Raw genomic sequence first — 21,774 nt, 5'->3', positions numbered from 1 at the left:
TTCATCAGCAAAAATAAATATTACATCTTGGAGCAATGTAAATTCTATAGTTAAATTATTAATGACATGAGAAATCTTTAAGCTGGATAGATATTAGATAATCAGAGAAAAAAGCTGCTTTGGGAAGCACTTTGTTAAGGTTTTGATTAGAGAAATGGAAGGGATTGTAATCAGAGGATTGAAGGTCATAGATTTAGAAGTAGAAAGACTTGAATGATTATGTAATTCAATTGAATCCTTTTACAGATGAGGAAACTGAGGCCCCAACAGATTAAAGTCATTTTGTTATCATTAAGGGCACATATTTTCAAGAATAAAGAATATATAGAGTTCTTCTATCCCTCTTATTTCACAGATGGGGATACAGAACAAAAGAGATGAGATAATGAAGTTGTAAGAAATAAGGGTTTTCACACTGGATTACAAATTTTGTTCCATTCTGACTACACTACATTTAATCAAAAGTATTAGACAACAAAAGAAAGAAGTTATTACTTTCAAGGTACCATTTTTTCAGAGGTAAGGGACCTTAGAGATGTAGCCATGGTTTCAAGCCCAATATGAGATTTTTAATTAAGGTTAGAGAATGATGATGTAAAGCTAAAGTAAAGGTCTAAGTTGATATAAGAGTTTTGGAGAGAAGAGAGACATTATTCTTTCTTTTTCAAGAGATATACTTGGTGTATCTAGATACATTGAGAGAGGAGAGAGAAAGAGACAGCCAGAGGCAGATACAGACACAGAAAGATATAGAGAGACAGAGATTGACTAAGAGACAGACTGTGTAAATTACAGATAGATTAAGAAATTTCACTTTTAAACATGTCCCTGATTTCCATATTGCCTCCCTAGAAGCTTTGGGAAAATTCTCTCTTGGCAGAAATTGAAGGCTCTTTCTTGTCTGAACTGAGTTCTTATCTTGCTCTCTTCTTAAGAACTCATTCACTCTCTATTTTTCACAATAATCTAATCTGTTTAATTCCCTCAATTTTTGATTGCTGTTTGCTAATGTTTATGGATTTACTAGCTATTTGCAATTCATGGTGGTCATTGTTGTAGCTAGTGTTCAGTGGAAAAGATTTAAACCTGAAGGTACAAATTGAATCTATCCCTTTCCCTTCCAAGGAATAGTGGGCTTTGTTCTGAATCCATGTACTCTTATAATGTCATCTTTATTGGAATATTTATTATGGTACCCTTATCTCAGAGACTAGAGAACAGTTCAGCCAACCTTACGGTGCCTCCTGCATGTTACAAGGCAGGAATCATGGTTTACTTGAGAGAAGGGTAGACAAGAGTGCAGAGATAATTATCTAGACTTCTCTGTGTACTACCTTTCTATAGTTTAGATATCTCATGTGAGCATACATAATCTATAGGAGCAACACAGTTGGTCATGAGATCTTTGGTAAATCATATGCCTTCTCTAGACTTTAGTTTTTCTTATTTGTAAAATTTTGGGTTATACTTATTTCTGTTGTGTTTATCATTTAAAAAAATTCATATTTGGATACATGGATAGAAGGCATACTTCTGTCTGTCAAGATACCTGATAAAAATTTAGAATGATAGCTACCACATTAAATGACAGAGCTAGGATCCAAAAAAATCTAAACAGGCTGGAATGTTGGTCTATATCTAACAGGGTGAAATTTAATGAGAAGAAATGTAAACTATTTTATTTTTGGTTTTTAAAAATACAAGATGGAGGAGGTTTAGCTAAATAGCATATAGTAAAATAGATATTGGAGGTCCTTTCAGTTCTAAATTTATGATCCCTATGATTTAGTGCTCATAAACATATACTATAATGTGGATCCTCTTTAACAATAGGCTATATAATTCATCATTAGCCAAAGGGACTAAAGTTCATCGTAAACAACTTCCCCCCTTCCTTTCACTTCATGTGTCCTGTGAAACAATCCAAAAGCAGTCCTATTCCCACCTCAGAAGAGCTTAGCATTATTTTCAGGAGCTAAACCAAATAGCTCATAGCCACATTAACCAGATTGGGATCATTAGCATGTCTATTTCATTTAAAAAAAAAAAGATTCTAAAGAACTCATTAACAATGAGTAGTTCCTTTTTCCTGTTTGAGCAGGAGAAATTCATTTCATGGGTGAGAAGCTCAACTTTTTGTGAGTGGGTGAAAAATAAATTAACTAGACAGCAAGTGTGGAAGCTGGGTGTGGAAACTCACTCTGGAAGGTACCATTGACTCCTGATGGAGTAGCACAGTTCCAATGAGTAGTTAATTCTTTCTACAGATTTTCAATACCATCTTTCTCTCTCTAGTTATCTAATATCAAGAAGCAATGATTGTTTTCCTGCAATGCACAAAAAGTGTTTTACAGAAGGAATAATAATAGCATTGCTTTCTTTACCCTATCTCTGCCCTCAGTTGTGACAAATTAAAATCACGTGCAGACTTAACTCCAGCCATGTCTTGTTGGGTATATTTTATCCCTTTAGACAATAAACATGAGGAACTAGGGGTCCATAGATTCTTGTAGCTCAATGATAAATTTACCTTTCTGGTTGCAGCTGTGATGTTGTAGCCTACACAAGTGTCTAGGCTCTTGCCTGGTGACAGTCTCTAACTACTGAAGTGAGTATTCCATGAGGGAGAGATATGAGTTCCAATGACCAATTAGGATACTTGGTAATATGAAATATGCTTCCCTCCCTTCAGTAAAGAGGGGATGGATGGCAGACATGAAATAAGGTGACATAGTCAATGTCAACCTTTTTGTTAGCTGCCCTTACAAGGGAGGGTTCAGTTGAGGTAATGGCATCAGGCAAGAGCAATGAGATACAAAAATTTAGAGTGACATTGAAGTGAGGAAAGAAAGAGAAATATGATTGCTTCATATGGTAATATAATTGACTCAACAACAATACCAATTCCCCGTTCATATTTTAATTCTAGTAATTGCAGGCAAAAATTAGTAACATATATGTACATATATGTGTACATAGGTACATATAGATAATGCATGCATACATATATATTTCCAAACACATGGGGCACACTTTCCTAGCTGCCTTTCGTGGATAACAAGAATTCTAGTGGAGGACACAAAGCCACACAGAGCAGGAAAGATATTCTTGGAAGCCAAGGCATCACAGCCAGGCTGTCTCATTGAGCTGAAAATATTGCCTTGCTCCCCTTGTATTCATTCATTCATCACTGGGAAAATTAAATGTTCCTGTTATGTTAACACCTTTAATAGTCATTCTTTCCACAAAAGGCATTTCCTGTCTACAGACACCAAAGCTCAAAGTTGTAGAACTTAGATAACATGTGGGTTAACCTACTGTACCTAAACACAAAGCTATACAGTATCTCCAAGAAGTAATGATTTAGCCTATTCTTAATGATTTTCAGTAAAGAGGAACCCTTTATGTTCTAAGGCAGCCTGTACCACCTTTGTGGAGTCCTAATTGCTAGAAAATTATACTTTTCTATTCTTATCCAAATCTATTTACCTTCAACTTCCATCCATTACCCCAAGTTTTATCTTCTGGGGCTGAGCAGAACATAATTTTTCTTCCATAGGTCAGTCCTTCAGAAACCTGAAGATTCCTTCAATATTAATTTTTCCAGACGTAAAGTAATACAAGTTAATTTGAGGGAAAGTTAGTTTTTTGTGACTGTAGATTCCTTATTCCTAGTAAAGGTTACTAGTTATCATTTTGATTATAAACACTTTCATTTAGCAAGAATTGAAGTCAATTTCATTGGCCTAGAGTGTACAGATCCTTCCAATGAAAAAAGATACACACGTTTGTTTGTTTGTTTTTTTATCTTAAACTGTGGTACTGCTCCCATTATTTGTCTTTCAAAGACATTTCCTAGTGGCTTAGCACTGATGTCTACCTATTCTGTCAGTATTCCTAGGATATAGTTTATCTGGGCCTGTAACATTCAAGAGTAACCAAGTGCTTTCTTACTATTGTGATATTTATATTGGATTTCACCTCTTTTCTAGTCTTTGTTTTACAGCTTTTCAAGTCCAAAGATTATTTTCCTTGGCACAGAAAAAAGAAAACTAGACTATTGAGTTAATCTGTCTTTCTTCCATTATCATCATCCTATTCCTTCTGTATTGTGGCATTATTCTTCTTTCTGTCCTTCTCTTTATCTCCAAATAGCCAATTAAAATCCTTTTTTACTCTACCGAGTACTGTTCCTCAACTTCAGTTTATTCAGAACTTCAGTGTTCTTGATACTATTCCTACTTCCCATTTTGGATTTATCTTTATTTGTCTTTATTCCCAAATTATATAAATCTTATAAAAATCCAAGCTGATTGGTGAGTTCCCTATGACTCACATTAATTGCTTTAGACAATTCGCCTTTTCTTATGAACTAGAACTGCTTCTTTTTTACATCTTCAGAACTTAGATCCTGAGAATTTTCTCTTCCTTCTCAGTTGACTTTCTTGTACAGTTTGAGGTTAATTGTACCTCTGTATCCTTTCTCCAGGCTCTTTCAAATATATTCTCCCACATTGGGGTGGGTGGGGGTACATGTAAGATGTTCACTTACTTTTATCTTCTTCCCTATTATACATTCTTAGATGAAATTATACTTCCTCACAAGGTTTTCATCCTTTCTGTTTTCACAATTAATTTCTTCCAATTGGATAGAATGGGATCTAGAATAGAAGTTCCCTTATTTCTTCCTCTACTGTTTAAATAATTAAATTGTCTTTAAGGCAAATCAATAAATTATTAAGCAAGTCATTTTTTTGGAAGTAGAATTCCAGTAATTTCCAAATAGATGAATTCCCCTATCACTTCTATAACATATCATCATGACAGATTTGTGATTTCTTTCTTAATTTTCTCATGTATCTCTTCTTTCTCTTCAGGTTCTCTGGAATATCATCTAATGATAATATTTCTTCAGTTCATTACTGCTGTTGAACTTCACTGAAAGGTTCTCTGCCATGCTCCCCACTTTTTGCCTCTTGGAGCTCTTAGAATGGTTTGATATTTAGTGTTTCTAGTCACATACACCCTGAGTTTTATCTGGCCATATCCTCTTGAATGAAACATACTTTTTGAGAACTACCTGATAGTCATAGTCACTAACAAATCTCAATTATATCTACATTGGCAATTTTCTCTTCTTGAATAAGTATTTCTAGCTCAACTTTCTTGCTACCTATTCTTTTTGAATCTGTGAATATCTGAGAATGTTAGTTTTATTATTGATTCATTTCTTATATTTTATCAGCTATGAATTTCTTGACATCTGAACCATTATTCTGCTGCCTACTATCTGTTGTTATCTGTAGCTACCATCCAGTGAAACTAGCTTCATAAAATACAGATAGACAATATTTTCCCCTGTTGGCTTTTTTGGTTTAAAGCTCTTTTTATTAGATTTGCAGACCCTGAGTCATTACACATTACAACCCATGTGAAGTTGACTCCATTCTTATCCAAGAGACAAGTTCAGAAATCCAAATGCTTCTCTCAGATATCATTACTTAATCAAATGTTTGCTTCTCAAATTGCCAAATCCCTAATCTTTGATGAAAAGCAGTGATGAAAATACTACCAGTGTCCTCTGTGTTTTTGTTTTGTTACCCAAGATTTGATCTTTAGCAACACTTTCTAGATACTTTCTTTTGTACCCCCAAAGAATCATTTATACTCAAAAGAATCACTAGGAGGCAATAGTTATCCATTTTGACAAGTTTAAGAAATTCGTCATTTCTTGGTTAAATGTCTTAAGACATCTCTAAAACTATCAAGGAAATAAATATGTTTTCTCATTTTTCCTTAATTGCTAATCAAGAAGGAAAGAAGCATGAGAGGAAGGAAACATGCAATTATTAAGTGCCTATTATTTGCCAGGCATTGTTCTAAACACTTTACTAGTATCTCATTTGATCCTCATTAATATCTCTACTGTCCTTGGTTTATAATTGAGGAAACCAAGGCTGGTGGAGTGACTTGCCAAGGATTACATAACTAGGAAATGTTACATAGGTAATAAATGTTAGAGGCTAGATTTGAAATCAGATCTTCCTGACTCTAGCCTCAGAGTTCTATCCATTACATTACCATGAGAAAAGACTATCATTTACATCTTTGCTGACCCTTACTAGATGGTCTGTTCATCTGACAGCCTCCTCATTCTTAGAATTACAAATAGTTATTCTTGGGATTATAAACAAACAATTATTCTTCCTTCTTCAAGAAAAATATCCTATACATTAGTTAACTCCAACTATGCAATTAGTTAATTTAGCAAATATTTATTAATATTAATAGTGGAGAGCCAGATACTGTGCTAGGCATAGACAAAAACAAAATCATCCCTGTCCTCAAGAAGGAAATCTGGACTGCATTGAAGATCTCAGAAAATGTAAATATGAAATCTTCACACATTAAATGTAAAATAATTGTGGAGTGGATAGAAGAGGATACTAGCAAATTAAGAGATGATGGCTGTGGTAGGGTCCCTATAAGTGATAATCTATGAGTTGAGCTTTGAAGGAATCACAGAGATGGGAGTCAAAATGGGATATAATGTATGAGACAGGAAATAGGCCAATTTGGTTGTGATACTGGTACATGAAGAAGAATAATGCACTAGAAACCTACAAAATTAGGTTTGAGCTAAGTTGTGAAGGAAACATGGTCATTTACATTTTATCCCAAAGTAATTGGGAGTCATCATAGCACTCAAGGAAGAGAGTGACATGGTTAGACTCATGCTAGAAATATGAGTTTGGCAACTTTGTGAAAGATTATTTGGAGAGGGAAGAAAATAGAGGCAGGTTGCCCAATTAAGTAATTATTGCTACAGTCCAAGTGAAAGAAGATAGAAGTCTAAACCAGAGTAGTGTCAACGTGAAAGAAGACAAAGGAATGGTATGTGAGATTTTGTGAAGGTAGAATCAATGAAAGTTGGCAGCTGATTAGGTATTCAGGATGAGCAAGAGGGAATAGTCAAAGATAAGCAGGAAGTATTAATGTTGGGTGACTGGTAGGTTGGTGATGTTCTCAATAGAAATAAGAGAGTTGGAGAGAGAGGAATGTTTGAAGGTAAAGAATGAGTTTTGTGTTGAACATGTTGAATTTAAGATGCTTATGGGACATCCAGTTGAAGATGTGTAGAAGACAGTTGCTTATGTGGTACTGAAGCTCAGAAAAGAGACTATATAGATATATAGGTCTGGCAATTATCTCCATAGAGATGACAATTCAACCCCTGGGAGCTAATGATAATGCCAAGAGAAGGAGCTTGGAGAGAAAAAAGAGCACTTAAATGGGACAGAACTTGGGGATGTGATCGCATATTGTTTTGGGAAATGGATGACAGTCCAGAAAAGGACACAGAAAGAGACAAGATAGGAGGAAAAAAACAGGAAAGAATGTCATGAAAATCAAAGTGAATCTCCAGGAGCAGATTATGGTTAATAATGCCAAATGCTACAGAGATTTAAAAAGAAATATGAGGATTGGGAAGAAGGCAAAATATTTGGCAAATAAGAGATCATTGGTAACCTTAGAGTTTAAAGTGGATGTGAAGTTGGAAACCAAATGGCAAGGGACTGAGACAGGAGTGAGAGGACAAATAGTAAAAGCAATAAATGTAGGGAAATTTTTTTAGCCCTGAAAAGGAGGTGAAATATAGGGCAATAGTTCAAGAGCCCGGTAGGGTCAGGTGAAAAGTTTTTATGGATGTGGAAGCCTTGGTCATGTTTATAGGCAGCTAAGAAGAAGTCAGAAGAGAAGGGCATATTGAAAAACAGAAAGAGGATGAAACCAGGACTTAAATGCCATAGTAGATGGCAGGGGAGAAGATTAAGGGTACAAGTATAGAGATTAGAATGGTCTCTTCTTCAGAGACTCAAACAGAGGGAAAGAATGGAGAATAGGGTCAAGGCATATTACAATAGAGAAGAGAAGAAGAGGGATCTCATGATACATGACCTCTAATTTCTCAGCATTTTATTAGTGTGAGGTAAGATCCTTTGCTGAGAAGCAGGAGAAAGAAGGAGAGGGGAAACTTGAGAAAAGGAAAGCTGTAGAACATCCTTTATGGAGGAGATGATTGATGGTCATTTAAAAAGTGTTTTACCCTTCATTCTTTTCACAAGTCAAGAGTCCCCTCAGTCTATTTACTACTCTTCTATTTTGAAGCCTTTCTTGCATTTTTTTAAAGGAACACTTCATTCTCTCTAATAATGTGGAGAGTGGAAAGAATTCTTACCTTTTCTTTCAGGAGGAACACAAGCCTATGCTTTAAGCATAGATACCAGTTATTTGAGGAATAGAAAAAGAAAAAGAAATAACTCACTCTACGAAAATCACTGCGAATTTCTTCCTTCTCTCTGTACTTTCTGAAAGTGAGATCTTCAGGCCTCTGTTGTCTTAGATTGGAGCTCTAGGCGACAGCTCTCCCAGAGGGCTGCTACCTAGCATTAAGTTCCTATTATTAGTGCTTTGCACACTGGAGCTTTTAATAAACATTTTTTGAATTGAATTGTTCAGGTAACTATCCCCATCTCCCTGCCTTAATAATCTCACCCAGGAGCTCAATTTCATTTCTGTCATTCTTTCATATTCCTGCCAATGGTCTCTGCCCCTGACTCTACAGCCTTCCACTGTAGGGTCTCTAATACTTGCAGCCATATCTCTTTGATACCAACCAACTGCTTATTCAGATCTTTGCCTATTGCTGCAACCTGACACTGTCAAGCGGCATACCCACATGGTGTCAGTCTACTCTGGCAGGAGCTGCCTATTTGCTTGAACTTCTTTCATTCGTTTGATACCAAAGTCCTGTGATAGATTTCATGTCTACGCCTGGCTGCCAGCCAGTGCCCTCATCAGCTGCCATCTGTGGACCTCCCTGATGCTACTCGCTGGAGGGATAGGAGTGCCTCGCTGGTGTCTGCTCGTCTCTACCTGACCCATCCTGCTTCTTCTCTCCCCAGGGCTAGACCTGACAAGATCTCTTCCTAAAACAGCAGAATCCTCTTTGCCATGTCTCTCTCAACCTTAATTAACGTCCCTTTCCCTCTGACTGCTTTCGGCATAGCTGCCACTTGTCATGTTTGTATTGTATTGTACCTGTGTTGGCACTGTTAGCTTTGGCTGGGTGGGTAGGGAAGAGAGAAACAAATGAACCCTTGTTGGTAGCATATTCTCAAGGGAAAGCAAGTTGGAAGGCGTGTGTTCCATGGGGCAAGAGAATATAAAGGGATAAATGCAGGGTTTTTGATCTTTCTCATGAAATTGTAATACAGTTTGTGCGATGATGAATAATTGTCAGACCTGGTAATGGTATCCAGCAAGGGTGTGTCTTTTTGAGACAATTTGAGGGAGTTTGGGGAAGAAAGCTTCTTATTTGCTGTCGCTAATGGAATCTGTTGATGTTTCTTTCTCACAGTGCCAGAAACACTCCCCTCTGAGCACTGATGTGCATAAAGGCTCTGCCATCCCCTCCCACACTGAGATGGCCATTATCTTCTCTGTGAGCACTATCACATCCCATTTATTGCAACTGCAAATGGTGAAAAAGGGAGGCCTACACTTCTCATAGTCATTAGTTTAAAAGAAGTGGTGTGGGGTCTCAGCAGTGAGCCTGCTCCATTATCAACAGACAAACAGCAAGTTTCGTAAGAACAGGTGTCTCCATTTCATTTCGGAGCCCATGACCCTGCTCTGAGTAGCCACATAGGAGAATGCCTCGAGGAATATTTCTTGTGAAGTTAGAAAGACTTGGCACTCAAAAGCAGCATGGTGGATTGGTAATAAAAAAAACTTAGGCTCAGAGCCGGGTTTGGCTCCTTCTCACACATTTGGCAAGTCATGTAAAACCTATGGACTTCTGGGTTATTGATAAAATGAGGATGTGCAAGGACTGGACATGCCTACTTCTAAGGCCTCACTCAGATTTCAGTTTGAAATATAGTCATTCCCACCTCTTGGACTAATTCATAATAATAGTAGCTGCTTTCTCTATAGGCTCTTAAAGTTTACAAAGCATTTCCCATGCATTATCTTATTTGGATACCACAGTAACCCCATGAGGATAAATATTATGAGGATTATTATTCCCATTTTAGAGATAAGGAAAATGAGCTTCATATAAGCTGTGACTTGTCCATGGTCATATAACTGATGGGATTGTAACCCAGGTCTTCCAGATGTGAAATATAGAACTCTGGCCATTCTCTCATGTCTTCCTCTTTAAAAAGACTTCCAGGGAGGGTAACTTGACTGAGGTCTCACATGTATGTAGTTGAGTGACAGAGCAGAGATTTAAAACCAGGTCATTAGACTCCAAAGACAGGCATCTTTTTACTGTGCTATGTGACCTCCCAAGGAACTGGGCAAGTTAGAAACTACTCTGAGCTCATAGGTAATGCAGCCTTTCCTTTATAGGCTGCAGTTTTCAGTCTAAGAATTTTCCTTAAAAGAAGAAGGAGGAATAGAAACAGGAGTAAAAGAAGGAAGAAAAAGCCAGAGGAAGAGGAGGAGGAGGAGGAGGAGGAGGAGGAGGAGAAGGAGGAAGAGGAGGAGAAGAAGGAGAAGGAGAAGAAGGAGGAGGAGGAGGAGGAGGAGGAGGAGGAGGAGGAGGAGGAGGAGAAGAAGAAGAAGAAGAAGAAGAAGAAGAAGAAGAAGAAGAAGAAGAAGAAGAAGAAGAAGAAGAAGAAGAAGAAGAAGAAGAAGAAGAAGAAGAAGGGAGTTGATATGAGGAAATGATCACAAATAAATAAACTACTATCCCAAAATGGTATGTCCATTTGAAATAAAGAATTTTAAAAATTCCTTTTACCCTTCTCTGATGGCATTGCCAGACAACAGCTGGATGAAATCTGGATTTTGCCTAATCCTTGCTTCTGTGAATTCATAGTAAGTAACCCTGACCCTTCAGAAAATTAAGGAAGACAATATGAATCTGGGAAGAATATGAATTTGGAGTCAGAAGACTGTGGTTCAAATCCTAGTTCTTCTACTTACTACATGTGTGACCTTCAGCAAATTATTTAACCCTTTTGGCGTCTCTTCTTCTGTAAAATGAAGGGGTGGTATTAAACAAGCTTTGAAGTTCTTCCCACTATAAATCTAGGATCTTATGACTCTAGGACTTCCTGCTAACTCACATTCAATAAAAGACCACACTTTGGCTCTTGATAAAAACCATAGTTTAAATGATTTCTATTTTGTTGAGGTCCCTGACCTTCCAAATATGTGATTCTCATCGACTTCCATTATAATGTGAGTTCTTTGAGGGCAAGGACTGTTTTGTTGACTGACTGTTCAACTGAATGTCTTTTTGACCATCCCCAGTCTTCGAGTAGATTTTCATCATTGTCCCTTACCAGGTAAGTTGATTCACCTTTCTACAAACAGGTTCTACACTTACAAAGCTAGGGCAATAAACATCTTCCCTGTCTACTTCTGAGGGTTGTGGTGAGACTCCAAATATAAAAGCACTATAGCAATGCCAGGTATTCAGATGGTTATTAAGGAGATAATTGATACAGTAATAAATGACAAATAGCAATTGCTACAGCCTGTTTCTTCCCTGGTGGCTCGTTGTATATTCTAATTCATTACCATTTCTGTGTGTGTAATTAAAATGAAATCATGGTCAGAGTTGGGGGGATATTGGAATGGTAGAATAGAAACTGGAGAGCTAGATAGACTTCAGTTTTCCCTTCCTTAGGAGAGGAAATTTTTCTGGAAAGTAATCCCTGCTGCCTTCAAGATCCCTTACCCTCCCCACAGTGGGATACATTCTTTTGAAGCTCAGCTTTTCCTCTCCCTAATCTCTGCTTTGAAAAAAAAAAGATTCTTTTCCTGTCTTTCACACCTCAGAACTCAGGCAAAAACGGAAGCTTGCTGGGCTGCTACATGTCACCACAATGATCAGTAACCCAAGCTCTGGTGAAAAAATCTAGTTCTCTTGAATGTTAAACAAAGGAACCACAGGATCCCAAGTCTAGACCCAACTAACTGTGCAATGATGAAAAATGAATTCTGGATATTAGTTTCTGACTAAAATGGACCTTCTTAAATGGCATTTAAAAAATCTCAACTCCCTCTCCCCCCCAAAAATAATCCCTGTGATATAGATGAAAACGAATGTTCATAGGAGTGAAAATAAGTCATTGGAAGGAACAGGAGATCAACAGAGCCTCATTAGTCCCTCTGCTAGAGATGGCTATTGGTTGTCCCCAGCAGGAGAAACTTTCTGTGCCTTCCTGGGTTAGCCTGACCTTTTGCCTTCTAGTGAACTTTCTTTTGAAAATGGATTCTTCTTTGCACAGCAGATTCATGGGGGTGTTGAAAGTTGAAAGGGAGAAAATATTCTCACGATGACGAGCTTCTGCATACAGTAGTCCTCTTTTGGGATTTCTGTGGGGCTGCTATTAGAAAAGACTTGGTGTCCCTCCGGAGGCATCTAAAGCAATTAGCTGAGCAAAGGGAGTAGAATAGATTTCCTTTAAAACAGCATCTTTGGATCCATTAAGCCACTCCGGATATAAGGTACTGATCTCTACGATGTGCTGAGGAGATTGCCACAGAGGTGGTGAACTAAATGGCAGTGTGGAAGTCCCTGTGAATTGGGGGGTTTGGGGGAAGCTGGAGGAGCTTTTTCTCCTCTTTCTTGTAAGAAAATGGATACTGTCTTTTCTTAAGGTGCATTTGACCTTGAGGAATGAAAGATGGCCCAGAGAAATGTTCTCTCTTCAATGGGTTTTCATTTTCACAGCATAAAGAGCCATCTTGCTGGGCCCAAATTATGGCATTCTAACTGCACATGAGACCATGCATTCATTACTGAGACCCTGCAAAGAATCCAGCCACGACTTGGGGAACCAAAGTGGCAATGAGTTTGTGCACACGTCACATTGACTTAAATTCCTAGACTCTCTAGGGATGCCAAGGGCTGCTTCATGATTTACAAAGGCATATTTCCTTCTTTGACCATGATGCTCTTTTAAAATTATACACGAACCTCATTGTTAGGGTATTGGGACTCTGTTGGGTTGGGAAAGGGAAGATTGTTTCATTAGGTGCCCTTTGCTGAGAAAGGAAAACAGTGAGGGAGCAAAATTCATTTTGGTTCTGTGGGGATGATTAGTGGTACAGAAAGCAGGCACAGTGGTGCAGCTGGTGAAGGATGATGAATGCAAAGAATGGCCATGGACGTGGGAGAGCAGAGTTGTGTGTGTGTGTGTGTGTGTGTGTGTGTGTGTGTGTGTGTGTGTGTATGTAAGTAAGCCAGGCAGTGTGTGGTGACAGAAGCAATATTACTGGCTGGGTGAAGATGGAGTGGGTGTAGGGGGAATCGGAAGAGAGGAATACGTTGGCTCTTCTCATTCCCCTATGCCATCCCTGAGTAATCTAGAGCAGGAGCCAATATCCGTGGGTGCTTGCTTCAAGTAGGACTCATAGCTTGGCTTCTCTATTCCCCATTCCTAGTATATAACACATTTTGTTCTGTTAAGCAAGCATCTACTATTATATTCATTAATGCACTTTATTAATTAATACATTATATTATATTAAGCAAATACCTGCTCCACTGGGCTCTACATACATGATGGCCTGGGAATATAAAGATTAGAAAAGGAAACAATTCTGCCCTCTGGGGTTCACATTCTACTGAAGATTCCAATTTTTGGATTGGTTCAGCTTAAAAGAAACCTACATTTTGATCAGGAAGGGGCCCAAATCCCTTCATTTAACAGAGAAGGAAATCATAGTTGAGGGAGGTAAATAATAATAATAATAATAAATTATAATAATAATAATGATGGTAGTTAGCATTTATATAACATTTTAAAGTTTGCAAAAAACTTAACATCTCTAATCTTATTGAACCCTCATAATAACCCTGGTAACAAGAGATGTCGTTATCCCTATTTTGCTGATGAAAAAACTGAGGCTATTAGAGATTAAATCCCTTATCCAGGATCATAGAGCTATAAAATGCCTGAGATAGGATTTGAGCCTTGGTCTTCCTTTAGTCAAATAATGAGAAGACAGGACTCATTGGAAAAGATGTTGGGAAAGATTGAAGGTAAATGGAGAAGGAGATTGCAACAGATGAGATTGATAAATAATGTCTTGGAAGTAATGGACATGAGCTTGAATAGACTCTGAGAGATCGCAGAATACGGAAGGACCTTGAACGCTATGTGCAGTCCATGATAAGTCAGACATGACTGAACAATTGAATGATAACAACTTCTGATATCAGAGCCTCTTTCTATTTTTCAGCGCTGCTTCTCTTCCTCAGAGCGTAGAGGGGCAAGTTGGAATGAAAGCCAGGAGACCAAATCTAACCCAGTACTTCTTATAGCTAGCATTTATATAGCACTTCTAAAGTTTCCAGAGTGATTTACACATATGTATTAATTCATTTTATCCTCACAATGACTCTTTGAGGTAGGTACCATTATTATTCCTATTTGACATGCTATAATGATGCAGAGATATTATGGGACTTGTCCAGAATCATACAACCAATAAGTACTAGAGTTGGATTTGAACTCCGCTCTTTCTATCTCCAGGTTCAACACCTTAGTCCTTTACATTATCTGAGATTGCTTTGGAGTTCCTGCATCTAAGAGTAGAGTGGAAAGTAGCAAAGAGCAGCCTTATACCTATAATAAAGATGATTCAATTTACAAAGAGCTTTTTGGTTTATGAAACTTTCTTTAGAACAACCATATGAAATATCTAATGTAAATCTCATTATTTCTATTTTATAGACGAGTGAATAATTCAGTTTAAAGAGGTCACTCAGGACTACAAGGGATCCCCCAGCCACTGCCAGAAATATCACAAATGAGAACAGCCACCTCCTAACTCCAAACTCAACCCTTTCCACTAACCCACACTGCGTCTGTCTCTGGATACTCTTGTCATGATGACAGTGTGTTACTTAGATCATAAGAGATAAGAAATGCTTGTTAATTTACTGACTGATCCATATTTTACAAAGAGATCTCAGGCAGAAACCTCTTGATCCATGGTCAAATTAGATATCTGCTTCTATTTTATTTTTCCTTTTTCAAATTAGTCTATAACCCCAGTTCTTGGATGAAGGATTTGACTAGAGAGTGAAAACACTGAGCAAACAAAAGAACTATTAATTTGGCAGTTGGGGAGGGGAGGGTGTGGTTCCTTTGCTGAAGGATGCACTCCTCTCCTTTCCTGATAGAGGCTGACAGATAATGATATCTCAGGAGAACACTATGATATGTTAACAGGGGCTAATAATTAGCTTCAGGTTTGTAGCTGGCCTGCACCCACTCCTCTTAGTGAGCCAGTGTCTGCAGGCTGGAAGAACAGGTGGTAAACTGCAGCTATTGCTGTGTAGAAACATATATTTAAAAGGAACTGAGCTCTATAATTATCTGGGGGCCTGCAATTGTTGCTCAGTTACTTGAGTGATGCCATGCCCAAGGCATGTCTCAATGCTGTGTTCAAGCAGGAGGGGGACCATTTTACAACCTCTTTGGGCACCTTAAGCTGTTTCCAATATTCCATGATGTCACTTCTTCACTGGGGTTGTGGGGGTAAAGAATGCATGCCCTTAGCCTGTATTTATCCTAACTCTATAAAAATGGAATTCGTCATTTATAGGTTCAAACATCCTTCCTGGCAGCTTCACTTTGGAACTGAGGAATGGAATTGAGGGAAGGGGGAGAAAAGAGAGGCCCCTCGATCTCTGAAGTGCTCAGAGTGTTTCAGAAGAAAGATGTTATATAAATATAGGGTATAATCATATCAATCATTATTTCTCATAACATCTATTTGAGGAAGACTCACCTGCCTCCTGCAAGCTTCTAGATGTACTGTCAGAAACATAATCCACAGGGCAAAGTGTAATCATTTGAGCTGTCAGGACACTATACCCCCAGAAAAGAAAATCATCCTGTTTCATGTCAGGAATTTCCCTAGGGGTCCCATTTTCAAGTGCAGATGCCTTCATTGACACCCCAGAACTCTCCAAGTTTAGGGCATGTTGCTATCATGGTACCATCCATATACCATAAAGCCAGATTCTATGGTCAATACTAGTGTTTGACCTTTCACAAGCCACTTAAATTTAAAAATCAGTTTTCTTGTGTCTAAAAATAGTGAGGATGCCAAATTATTATATATATATATATATATATATATATATATTAGTTGTTGAAGTTAAAGTTCTGTATCAATACAAACTATTGGACACTTATCTTGTCCTTGGACTAGAAAGATAAGGAAAAGAGAGAAGTGGAGATCTACCAATACTGAATGGTGCACATGCTCAGTTGTCATCTTTATGTCAGTGTTGACTCTTTGGAGTAACTTTTTCCTTGTCAGAAAGGTGAACTCAAAGATCTTAACATTCAGAAATTACCACAATGTCAAAACTAAAAATAATACAATTCATTTGAAAAATCAGCTATTACCAACAACAACAATAATTTCATTTAGCTTTCTAGCTTTCATTTTCAGAGACATCCATCAAAATCTTAGCTGACATGATTTCTCCATTTGGTGTATATGAGAGATAATGTTATTATCTAATAGCTATTTACTCTAACCAAAAAGTGTTTGAATAAAATTTACAGGACAATTGTTTTCATTTATTAAACCCTTATTTTCTATCTTAGTAGCATCTCTAAGACAGAAGGACAAGAGTTAAACAAATAGGGTTAAGTAATTTGCCCAGGGTCACATTGCTAGTTGGATTTGAACCCAGGTCCTTGACTCCAGACTCAGCTCTCCATCCACTGAGCCACCTAGATGCCCCAAAAGACAACTTTTAATCATTAGTGATAATTTTTATTTGGAGTTTTCTGGGATATTCCCATAGTTTTAAAATGAATGAATCATAAGGTAAAAATGAACTCTGATTCTGTACTCAGAGAACTCTACAAACAACAAGCTTCTTGAAAGAAGGAATTATTTCATTCTTTGTCTTGGTATACAAAATGCCTGTGACATTAATAAATGTCTATTGACTGACTGACCTGGATTAAAATTGACTCTGATAGTCATTATCCATGAGACTTTAGCTAGGTCACTTAACTTCCTTGGGCCTCGGTTTCCTCATGAGTAAAATTAAGAGAGTTGGACTAGATGACATCTAAGATCCCTTTGAACTCTAGAAGTATGATTGTGCTTTTGCTTTTTGATCCCCAACTTCTCTTCATGCTCTAAATGTTCTTTGAAAGTGTGCTCAGAGCACTCTCCTTTTATCCCTCTAGGTCTTTGATGTTAAGATTGAAATAATAGGCTGGGCCCCACCATAATCTGCCAATCCAAACAAAATGAGGAGAGATCAAATAAATGACAAGCAAGTAGGAGGCAAGCCCATTGTTCATCACGTTGCCTCATGTTCTTGTCTTCTATTGATTTTCTTCTTTTCCCCCTTGACTTGATATATTGGTGACTTACAGCTAAGGGGGAGAACACAAGTCACCTGCTTCAGAGACAGTTTGAGAAGGGATTTGCTGTCGAGACCATGTTGTTATGATGAGGTTTTGCAGCTGTCAGCCATCAAGTGCCAAACTGGAGGGAGACCGAGCTAGCTAGCTCATGGGTAATAAGTAAGAAAAGATCTCTCCTTAACAGAGCTGCAGCTAGCAATTTTTTTGCATCTGGGACACCAGTACACAACCCTGCTTGGGGCAAGAAGCAGGAAATGTGTCCTTGAATTCTTGAGATACTGCTTTGTATCGAGGAAGCAAAACCCCACCAAAACTAAAACCAAAAATCCAGACGGGATATGGGGAGGAGATGGGCTGGAAAGACCCATCACCTGAGGTGAAGCCACAGAGGATTGTTGGAGAAGCAAGGAGGCTGCTAGCAACTTTCTAATTAAACTAGTATTATCAACTAATGGATTTTTAGTTAAGTGAACATGATATACATTTTGACAACTCGGGGCAAATTTTCTATTGTCATACTTTAATGATTGCCTAGTAGTTTAAAGAGTATAGATCTGTAGTATTCAAAGAACTTGGTCATTTGCTATAGATATCCTTCCAATTTAAGATGAATTTATTAAAGGTGACTAGATGGCACAGTTAATAGTGACATGAATTCAAATCCTGGCTCAGAAATTGACTATCCATATCATTCTGGGCAAGTCACTTAACCTCTCAGTGACTCAGTTGCTTCATCTGTAAAATGGGAATAATAATAGTTCTTACCTTAGAGTGTTGAGGGGATTAAATGAGATAATATGGGTAAAGCATCTTGCAAACCGTAAGATGCTCTATAAATACTACCTATGATGATTATTATACATTTTTAATGCTTTCCCTCCTCTTCTCTATTTCTGGCTTCCCAATTTCCTTACCCTCCTTCTGGTCCCATCTACAATCTTTCCTTCTTCATGAAGTCTTATGTAATACTTCACAATGTGAATTCAGTGAAAACAGGGACTGCTTCTTTGCCTTTTTTCCCTATCTCTAGCACTTAGCAGAGTGCCTGGCACATAGTAAATTCTTCAGTGTTTGTTGGCTGATTACATATCTACTGAGTATAAAGCATTATGCTAGGTGAAGGTTATATAAAAGCATTCAAAATGGTTCCTGCCCTCATGGGGCTGAAGATCAATTGGGCAGAGAGGGGAAGAAAAAGAGGGGTGTGGGAGGATCAGTACTGGTGGTTAGTAGGAGGTGACTTGAGGTGAGTCTTAAAGAAATCTGATAATTAGAAGAAGTAGAATCAATTAGAATAAAGACTGAAGTTCTGGCAAACCAGCACCATGTTTATCTGAACCTATAGGGGAAAAAACTGATGATAAGGATAATAATAATAAAAATGCTTTCACAATCTATCAATCTAGTGGAAGAAACCAAATGGCGAGACACGGACGAGGTATCTATCATTCTTATCAGATCTGAAACTGGAGACTGTTTTCTCTGAGTTCCACCGAGAAAGTTTAAAAGACTATGATGATGGTGGTGATAATAATAATAAATGTGTATATGCTACTTTTTGTTTTGCCAAACTTTCATTATACATCATCTCATTTCTTCGCTTCCTTACTATTCTAAGGTTCCGTTTCCCTCAGGTGAACCTAGCTGGGCAGCTTCTCAGAATCTGTAGCTCCATTTATCCTCGAAATCATGCTTGGTTGGCTGGACCTGCCCAGGCTTGCATTCTGATGACATGGTCTTCGAGTACCCAGGATCGTGTCCCACACTGTGATGACACAGCACAAAATCACTTTAGTGGAGGAGAGCAATTAAAAACCTTATTAGAAGTTTTTCTCACAAATTAGAGAGAAATATTCAAGAGGTGGGAGGGGATAGTAGGTCAAATGGAGGGATAGTTGGTGGAAGGATCCAGAAAGGGAGGTGGGAGGGTACCAAAGGCAAGTGTTGCCTTGTTTGGAATTTCATCAGGGCTTTTTGTAGTGGCCTGCTCCTATAGGCAATTGAGAATCATCTCAGAGTTGCATTTGGCTTGGTGCTGATGCCTACCTAGTTGAAACAGATCTCTTAAGGGCAGGGGACCAGACAGGCTGAAATAAAGACTGAACTATGCAACAGTTCAACTTGAACAAGTTTAACTTGGGGTCCAATTATATTTTTATAAGATATTTGACTATTAAGAGCAACTTTTGCATCTACTACACAGCTTATATGAACTCTAAGAATCACTTTCAAGTCCAAATTACTCTGAAACTAGACTGATAGATCTCTTTAGCCTTTCGCTTATACCTCCTTCATAACATTGATATCACAAATTACCTTTAATTAAATCTAACAGCAATTTTCTATAGGTTAGAACTTATGTTTTGTAAGAGTGGTTCAAAATGAACTTTTAGGCAGGAGAATACCCATTAATTTGCAAATGCATTGCAGATAGTTTGGCCTAGTGGATAATAAGACACCAGACATGGAATCAGGAAGACTTGGCTTTCAATTTTTTTAAACCCTCACCATCTGTCTTGGGATCAATACTGTGTATTGGTTCCAAGGCAGAAGTGTGGTAACGTCTAGGCAATGGAGGTTAAGTGACTTGCCTAGGGTAACACAGCTAGGAAATGTCTGAGTCCATATTTGAACCCAGGACCTTCCATCTCTAGGCCTGACTCTCAATCCATTGAGCCACCGAGATGCCCCCCCCCTCAGGTTTCAATTTTATCTCAGAAATGTAGTCATTTAACCTGTATACTTTAGTTTGCTTAGTTGTATAAATCATTATCTATGAACTTTTGATTTAGAATTGGCTTATAGTTTTAAGAGGATGCTAAGGACCACAATATAACTCCCAAATATTTTGGATACACTAAAAATCTGTAATATCATCATTGTGGAGAAGTCTTTACGTGGAAAATTCTTTCATGAATGGAGATAGTCTATGACCCTGTAATTTATAGTTTTAGGAAGCTCCCTAGTGATAAAGAGAAGTTAAGAGATGTACCCTTCATGTCTATCCCTAATTTTTCCCAAAGTATTCCCTCCTGGCTGGCTTCTCCTGTCTTCAGTTCCTGTCTTTTTCCTATTTTCTTTCTTATTTCTCCTATTTTTAAATGGGATTGGTTTTCATAGCCTCTCTTTAAAGAAAGCCAGATTGAAGATAGAAAACCAGGAGCCAGAATATAAAACATACCACGAGAAAAAAACAAAAACAAAAACCACTCATAACTTGCTGTTGACCTTAAGAGATATCATTAGAGTCATATTTAAAAAGATTCATACCAAGAAATCTTAAAATAAGTCTAAACTACCTTCCCTGAACTTGAGAGTTATTGCCTTTGTTACAACAATAACTAACATTTATGTGTTGCTGGAAGGTTTCCAAAATATTTTATGTAAAATGTCTTATTTTTATGTTCATAATAGGCATAGGAAGTAGCAATTCCAGCTCTAATATTATATTAGTTTTATAGTTGAATAAACTAAGACTACAGAAAGGTTATGCAACTTGCCTTTGGTCACACAGAAATTAAATGTCAGAGGCAGGTATAATACAGGTCTCCAAGTGTAATGTTGATTAATATTGTTCATACCAATTAATGTACTCTAAGGCAGAACCAAGGTAGCAGAGTAGAAGCAGGAGTACCTGAATATCTCTGAAATACCCTTCTAACCAACTTTAAGATAAAACTTCAAACTGAGTTCTAGAGTGGCAGAACCAACAAAAGAAAAGCAGCGTGAGTCAATTTTCCTGCACAAGATATACAAAAGAAGAGGGACAAAAATCAGGAAAGAACTTTTTTTAAAAAGTAGAAGTGGCCAAATGGAAAAGGAGGTTCAAAAGCTCACTGAAGAAAATAATTTCTTAAAAATTAGAATTGAGCAGGTGGAAGCTAATGACTTCTTGAGGCATCAAAAAGCATTAAACAAATACAAAAGAATAAAAAATAGAAGAAAAATATGAAACATTTCATTGGAAAATAGATCCAGAAAAGATAACTTAATAATTACTGTACTTCCTGAAAGCCATGATTAAAAAAAATAAGTCTAGTCAATTTGTTACAAGAAATTGTCAAAGAATACTGTCCTGATATTCTTGAGCCAGAGACTAAAACAAAAAATAAAAGAATCCACCAATCACCTCCTGAAAGAGATCTCCAAAGTAAAACTCCTAGAAATATTATAGCTGAATCCATACATAGTTAGGTATAGAAATCTAACTTATTCTTTAAGTAATTAAGAGGAGAATAAGAAAAGGGGGGTGCTAATAGAAGGGAGAGTGATTGAGGAGGACAGTGGTTAGAGATAAACACTTGTGTGGAGGGATAGAGTAAAAGAAGAAAGAAAG

The sequence above is a fragment of the Monodelphis domestica genome, chromosome 6 (assembly GCF_027887165.1).
Source record: "Monodelphis domestica isolate mMonDom1 chromosome 6, mMonDom1.pri, whole genome shotgun sequence".
NCBI classification, from domain to species: Eukaryota; Metazoa; Chordata; class Mammalia; order Didelphimorphia; family Didelphidae; genus Monodelphis; species Monodelphis domestica.
Note: the sequence above shows the minus strand (reverse complement) of the source record.